Source organism: Passer domesticus, chromosome 23 (genome assembly GCF_036417665.1).
Source record: "Passer domesticus isolate bPasDom1 chromosome 23, bPasDom1.hap1, whole genome shotgun sequence".
Taxonomy (NCBI): Eukaryota; Metazoa; Chordata; class Aves; order Passeriformes; family Passeridae; genus Passer; species Passer domesticus.
In genome coordinates this window covers 5,389,300-5,397,039 of record NC_087496.1, presented here as the reverse complement: position 1 = coordinate 5,397,039, position 7,740 = coordinate 5,389,300, and the positions used below count along the sequence as shown (strand labels likewise).

At 57.0% G+C, this 7,740-nt stretch overlaps 1 protein-coding gene across 1 annotated transcript in view; it reads left to right on the top strand.

Annotated features, from left to right (window-relative positions):
• Window positions 1-4,720: 4,720 nt before the first annotated feature.
• Window positions 4,721-7,740, top strand: part of GRIK4 (glutamate ionotropic receptor kainate type subunit 4) — a 190,203-nt gene continuing 187,183 nt past the window's right edge. The window contains exon 1 of the mRNA XM_064397624.1: window positions 4,721-4,962. The gene's annotated coding sequence lies outside the window, so the exon portion shown is untranslated. The remainder of the gene's footprint in view (window positions 4,963-7,740) is intronic.

The following is a 7,740-nucleotide window of genomic DNA, read 5'->3' as shown; positions in this document are numbered from 1 at the left end:
TATGAGGAGGGGAATGAAAAAAAGGAGCAAGGGGAAGTGTGACAGGCTGGAAATGATCAGTCCAACATCTATGATTGTCTGAGGGGATGGATCCTGTGGCAGCTGAGATGCTCTGTGTGACCTCCCTGAGATCCTGTCACTGCTGCCACGCTCTGTTCCCCGTCCCTGAAGTGGCAAAAATCCCAAATTCCTTAAATATTGCACCTTCTTTAAGTGCTGTGATCATCCAGGGTTCTCTCACTTCGTGTGCAGCACCTGAGAGGGGGTGGGATCCATTTTTGGGAAGCTTCAGGCACTAAAATCCCCATTCCCACGTGCATTTCTGGGATGAGGTGGCAGTTCCCAAATGGGCAGTCGGGGTGTGGAGCAGCCTCTTCAGCTGGGCCCAGGAATATCCTCCCAAATCCTGCACCAGGGTTTGGCAGATGCCACTCCTGCCTCCCCAGCTCGTTGAAATTCACACACATTTTCCTTTTTGCATGGGAGACAAGGCAAACAAACTGTTCCACATAATGTTCCTTATTTATCTAACTCATCCTACCAACTTCTTGGAGCTATCTAAATATATATTTATAATTAGCTGGGCTTTTTTATATAACTACCACAGGCTACTTGCTCCTCTCACTGCTTCCTTCAGAGCAGCTCTTATCTATAAAATTATCTCATTTGGATGTCTTCTATTACCAATAAAAGCTTGTTATGAACCTGGGTGAAAAAAAAATCACACCCATAATAGATTTATTCTTTGTGTCTCAGTCAAATCTTGACTTTCAGTGCCTTTTATCCCCTGAAATCTCTCAGCTCTGCCTGAATTGGACTTTTTTTTTTGGCAGTGGGGCTGTTATTTACTGTTCTGCTGAAATACAGCCACCTATGAAGATAAATGTAGCAGTTTTTTTAAATGATTCACTGCTCACCTCCACGTCAGTTTGAGATCAGAGCCCCTCTCCGTGCACTGACAGGGAAAAGGGAATTTAATTGCTTGGGTAAATAACCCGCTATGAGGGAAGCAGTGGGCACTGCTGGGGGCTCTTTGTTCCGGATGTCTGGAGCTGGAGGCGTGGGATTATTCCCAGAAAAACCAGCCTGGAGTTTGGGGAGTATTGGGGCAGATTCATCCATGTGCAGCAGCGCAGGATTTCCTGAACCCTCCTGGCAAAGCTGCTGCTGGGGAAAGGGTTTGGGGCTGGATTTAGACCTCAAAATGTGTTTGGGGCTGGATTTAGACCTCAAAATCTGTTTGGGGCTGGATTGAGGCCCTGGGGCTGGATTGAGACCCTAAAGTGTATTTAGGGATGGATTAAGCCCTCAAATCATGTTTGGATCTGGATTAAGGCCTCAAAAGGTCTTTGTGACTGGATGGAGACCCCATAAAGTGTTTGGGTCTGGACTGAGACCCCAAAATGTGTTTGGGTGTGGATTGCGACCCTGGGTCTGGATTGAGACCCTGGGCTGTATTTGGGTCTGGATTGTGATCCCAAATCGTGTTTAAGTCTGGACTGAGACCTCAAAAAGTGTTTGAATCTGGACTGAGACCCCATAAAATGTTTGGGTCTGAATTGAAACCCTGGACTGTATTTGGGTCTGGATTGTAATCTCAAAGAATATTTGAATCTGGACTGAGACCCCATAAAGTGTTTGAGTCTGGACTGAGACCCTGTTGGGTCTGGATTGTGACACCAAAAATGTTTGAGTCTGGATTGAGACCCCAAAGTGTCTTTGGGTCTGGATTGTGACCCTGAGTCTGGATTGAGACCCTGGACTGTATTTGGGTCTGGATCGTGACCCCAAAGAATGTTTGTGTCTGCCCTGAGACCCCAAACCAGGTTGGGGTGTGCCCTGCTCCCAGGCCTTTGTGCTCTCTCTGGGACAATGAGCTCCATTTCCCTCCCCTGTGCCTGGGTGACCTCAGGGGACACCCCTGGGCAGGAGCACCCCGGGCTGGCTGGGGGTGTCACTACAGGACACAAAATAAAACTACACACACACACGCTGGAACCTCCAAGGTAAAAAGAAGGGAAGTTTATTTTCTGACTCCAGCATTTATAGATTTCCAAAGGTGACAGTGGATTGGAGGGTGACAGTGCCACCTCACCAATGACACTGGACAAACCAACAGCCCATCACATTTCTCCTCCTCCAGAGAAGCATGTAAAATAATGATTATTTACATAAAACCGTGTGAGGAAATTCATCAGAATAATGTAAACATCAGGAGGCTTAGAAGAACAGGGCGACAGGGGGGGAGCAGAGCCCTGCCCTGAGCACCCCCGAGGGCTTTTGGAATCCTCAGCACCTCCTCCCTGCCTGAGTGCCCTGAGCGTGAGTGGGATCCCACCCCCTCCGTAACACTTGGATTTGCAGCCTCACACCAACAACAGCTCCTTCCCCAAACAGGATTTTCTAGGTCACCAAACCCTCCAGCTTTGGCAGGGAACTGTGTCACATCACCTCATTCATAAAATGACCAAACTCTATTTTAAACCTCGCTGGGTGCCTTCCCTCCCCCTCCTCTCCCCACGTAACACTTCCCAGCAGAAGGCACTGTGGAAACCTCTCTCCTGTGTTGGAATCCTGGATTTTTTTTCCCCCACCCCAAAACCAAACCAGATTTCTTTGCAGGCAGTTTCTGGAGCTGTCTCCTCTGGATTCCTGCTGTTGGCTCACCCTGTTGGCTGCCAGGGTGCTCTAACTTGTGAGTCTGCTCTGATTTATGCCATAACATGTTGATTCTGGAGAAATTCTGCGTTTCCAGGTCTTCAGTTGAGGCTCCAGTAATTGCATGAAGGACTCAGGGCATGGCAGAGATGGATCTGAACCACACAAAAAATCTCTAAAAGAGAGTGGGGTGCTGGCACAAGGCAGGAGCTGTGAGGAAGATGCAGAATCCTCCTGGATCCAGGTGGATGGGGGTGCCCTGCCTGGCCCAGGCGTGCTCAGAGCTGAGGTGAGAGGTGGGATCTGCCCAGCTCCCACTCCTGGGGGTGGCACAGAGGCTGCTCTGGGTCCAGGAGAAATCCCAGCCCTGTCAGCCAAAGCTCTGCTCAGCCAGGCAGGGCTGAACCTGGACCTGCAGGGCCACAGTCGTTAATTAGCAGCCCAGATGAGGGGAATGCTCATCAATTCCAGGAATAATAAGCGCTGGGAATGGCCTGATGGGCAGGGACACTGGGACAAAGGGATCTGTCACAAAGCCACTGACTTGTAGCTGTTGTCCTGAGGGAAATGATGTGTAAAAGGGATGAGCTCAAACACCCCATGCCTGTTACCTGTGTATCTCATGAGTAATTTGTCTCCGAGGCAGAGGCGTTTTATTTTTCTCCTGTGAAGCTGATTCTTTTCCTCCAGCTTATTTCTTCTCAGCAGGAGGGGAAGATGAATTTCTGTCAAATAATAGTTCATTGCTCTTAATGCAAGAGTCCAATTAATTGATGGTTTAAAAGCTTTGCTTTCCTGGCCATGACAAACAAACAGAAGCAGGAGGACAGGACTGCAGCACTGCAGGCAGGGGGATCAGGATCCTGCCTGGCCTTTCCCAGCCTCACACACGGATGGCTCTGTCCCAGTGCTGCCTGATGCCTTTTCCCAGCCTGGGCTGGGCACCAGGAGGAGGTTAAGCTTTAATGTGAAGGTTTCAGCAGCTGGGAGCAAAATTATCTCACTTATGTCCTTCTCAGGGAGGGGAGAAGGAGGGGAACTCGGGGTGCTGGCAGGGAGACCCAAAGCAGCTGAGGATTTGGGATGTGTGGGGAGCAAGCACAGCTTTCCCAAACCCAGCTGTCCCAGTCAGAGGTGTTTAGTCTGGGCTTAAAGCTGCTCACCGCTGGAAGCAGTGGTCCTTGCCCTCCCTCCTCAGTGCCCTCCATCCCAGGTTCTTGTGCTGCCTCCATCCTTGGAATCTCCAAACCCCAGAACAGGCTGAGCTGGAGGCACCCACCAGGATCACCCAGTGCAGCTCCTGCCCTGCTCAGACACCCCAAATCCCACCCTGGGCACCCCTGGTAGTGCTGTCCAACCCCTCCTGGAGCTCTGCCAGCCTCGGGCCGTGCCCATTCCCTGGCGAGCCTGGGCAGTGCCGGCAGCCTCTGGGGGAAGAACCTTTCCCTGAGATCCACCCCAAACCTCCCCTGACACAGCTCGGTGCCCCATCCTCTCTGCATCCTGCCTGGCCCTCCTTCCATCCTTAGCGTCCTGTTCTCCCTGCCTCTCTCCATCCTGCCCAGCCCTCCGTTCATCCCGGGTCCGCTGCTCTCCCTGCATCCTCCCATCCTGCCTGGTCCTCCTTCCATCCTTAGCCCCCTGCTCTCCCTGCATCCCCTGATCCATCCCACTAGCCTGCTCTCCCCGCATCCCTTCATCTCACCCTGCTCTCCTCTCATCCCTCCATCCATCCCGGATCCCCCGCTCTCCTCTCATCCCTCCATCCATCCCGGATCCCCCGTTCTCCTCTCATCCCTCCATCCATCCCGGATCCCCCGCTCTCCTCTCATCCCTCCATCCATCCCGGATCCCCCGCTCTCCTCTCATCCCTCCATCCATCCCGGATCCCCCGCTCTCCTCTCATCCCTCCATCCATCCCGGATCCCCCGCTCTCCTCTCATCCCTCCATCCATCCCGGATCCCCCGTTCTCCTCTCATCCCTCCATCCATCCCGGATCCCCCGTTCTCCTCTCATCCCTCCATCCATCCCGGATCCCCCGTTCTCCTCTCATCCCTCCATCCATCCCGGATCCCCCGTTCTCCTCTCATCCCTCCATCTCGCCCCGCTCTCCCGCATCCCCCCGCCCCGGGTCCCGCTCGCTCGCAGCCCCGCCGTGCCGGGGGGGTCCCCGCCGCCGCCCGGCGGTCCCGGTGCCCCGGCAGCGCCCCCCGCCCCCTGCAGTTCCCGCGGCCGCCGCCGGGGACCCGCGGCCGCCGCTGCCGGAGCGGGGCCGGAGCAGCCGCGGGCAGAGCCCAGCCCAGGTACGAGCCGCGGGCAGCGATGGGGGGATGCGGGGGGCGCAGGGGGGATGGCGGAGCGGGGCCGGGGGTGGGCACGGCTCCCCCGGGACCCCCGCGGGATGCTCGGCGCGGCCGCTGCGGAGCCGCGGGGCCGGGAGCGCTCGGAGCCGCGGGGCCGCCGCTCGCTGCCTGCCGGCGGTGCCCCTGGCTGGCACTCGGTGTCCCCCCCATCCCCGGCCACATCCAGCCCTCCCCGGCCACATCCAGCCCTCCCCGGCCACATCCATCCCCCCCCGGCCACAGCCGGTGCCCCCCGACCGCCTCCTGCACTCGCTGAAGGACTTTGGGACCAGCCCTTTGCGGTGTTCTAGCGCACCAAGAGTTGAAAAACGCCACGCTCGGGCTCTGAGCGGAGCTGAAGTTCAAAGAGCGCGGGGAGGGGGCACTCGGTGCGGCTCCAAGTCGCGCGGATCCGCCGGGAGCGGCTGCCGGGTGCGGGAGCAGGGAGGGATGCTGAGGGATGCTGCCCGCGGGCGCGGGGCTCGCTGTGCCGGCGTGCCACGCTCGGAGGCGGCGAGGAAAACGCTCTCCAACTCGCATTCTGTCAGGCTGTGGATGGGGGAGGAAAGGGTCGTTGTTGTGGAAGGCGTTTTTGCGGAGTTGAGCTGGGGAATAATCGGCGCTGGGACCGCGGAGGTGCCGGCTGTGTGCGCAGACGTGCGCGGCTGGGCTGGCACTCTCCGCTGCTGAACCGGCAGCGCCGAGCCCGGGGAAAACTCCGTGCAGAAACCTCTTCCTAGGCCCAACTTTATCCCGGCTGATTTATGCCCAAACTCCGCTTCAGCTGCGGCTCTGCGTAGGTGCGAGATGCTGCAAGCGCTGCCCGGCTCTCGCCATCCATCGGGCCGGAATCTTTGGCCGGCTAGGATTGACACGGCGGGGTTGTGGCCCCGGGGGGGTTAACCGGACCCTCGTGGGGGTGGCTTTGTGGCCACACGCGTGTCCTTCGAGGGGAGGTGCTGCTGGCCGGAGCACCCGGCGCCTCCCCGGGGACCAGCCGGGGATGCTGAGGGACGGCTCGGCTCGCTCTGCCACCGCATCCCGGCCGCTCTGACGGGGCTCCAGCATCCCTCACCCCCCCCGGAGATCCCCCCCAGGAGGAGGCAGCCCCTTTGTGCCGGCGAGGCGAGGCAGCCTTTCCTCCGGCAGCCACATCCCGGCTGGATGTGAGCGCTGCAGGCAGCCGGGGGCAGAGCCCTCCCCGCCTCCCCGGGCAGCGACTCGGAGCCTACGGCATCGGAGAGAGCCGGGAGCATCCCCCAGGAGCCTGACAGCACCGGCAGCCGCCTCTGCCGCCGGCTCCTGGGTGCTCAGCCTTGTGTGCCCGCAGGTAGGAGGGGGATGCGGCCGCGCTGGGGGCTTCCCTGCCGTGCTTTTCTCGAGTCGTGCATCCCAGAGGGGGAGAAACGATCCGCAGTGAGGCTCCCACCGCGCCAAGGCGTGCTGAAAGTGTCTCGATGCAAGCCTGCCTCGGCATTGATGTGTCTGAGGCTGGCGATTGGAAGGGAACAAGTCTGCGTGCAGAAATCGATGGTGAGAGGCAGAACCTGCCCCTCTCGGTTTCCATTGCAGGGCTGGGCCTGACGAGCAGAGACAGAAGTTGGGAAAGTTGCTGCGTGGCTCTCTGTGGTTCACAGGTGGTGCTTTCCCCTGCACCTGGCAGGAATTAATACCCCGGGATGAGGCAGCTGGAATTTTGGGGAAAGGGGAGCTGCTGACAGGCTGTGCCCAGCAGAGAGTGGCAGCGCAGGGAAGGAGAATGCTCTTTAAAAAAATTACCTTTAAATGGTTATTTCTCTTAAACCCTATGTGATCTGGCTCCTGTGTGGTGGGAACAGGCTATCTGGGGAAAGTGAACCCCAAAATGAAGGGTTTTATCCCGAAATCTTGGCATAAAGACATGAACATCCCCTTGAAAAGATTGGTTTTTAGTGGCTGACTCGGAGCAGCTGCCTGCAGCTTCCACAGGCACGGAGATGCTGCTGCAAGTTTCGTGCTGGAGATTTCTTTTGCAGGCTGTGCAAGGCAAATCAGCCAAGGAGTCATGTGGGCTGGCAGAGGTCTGGGTACCTCGGTGCCAAGGAGCACTCGGCAGTCTGGGGGTGAGGGGGGCAGGATTTGAGGGAGCTGGGCTTCTCCTCAAAGGAGCAGCGAGGCAAGGCAGGGGCAGGGCTGCCTGCAAAGTGTCCTGGAAGCTTCAGTGTGCCAGGAAATCTCATCTGTGCATGCTCACAGTGATGTCTCTGCTTGGAGGAGAAGCAGAGAGAGAACTTCGAACTCACCCAGGAGCTGGGAGGATGCTCAGCTAAACCCTGGGGAATTCTGCTGGGAAAGTACCTGGCTGTGGTGGGGGATCAGATTCCTGCTGCTCCTGGCTCCTGCTCATGGTTTTCCATGTGGAACAGGGCCAGGGGAAAGGCTTGGCTGGAGGAGAGGCTGGGTGTTTGCACTGGGTGGGTGCAAGGAAAAAGGTTCTGAGGTCAGCAGGGGAAGGAGGAAGAGCAGGGGAGAGGAGGAGGAAGAGCTGACACAAGAGATGAAGGAGCTGATACATCCCTGGGCCAGACAAGCAGAGGAGAACCCTCTCCTCCAAGAAATTTCATTTTTTTGAAGGCAATTTAAGCTTTATTCTGGTTTTGCTCAGCACTCAGCATGTGCAGACAGTCGATGTCTTGCCCTTTTTAAAGGCTTGCTGATGTTCCTGAGGTGTGGATATTGATTTTCAGTGACTTTAGGGAG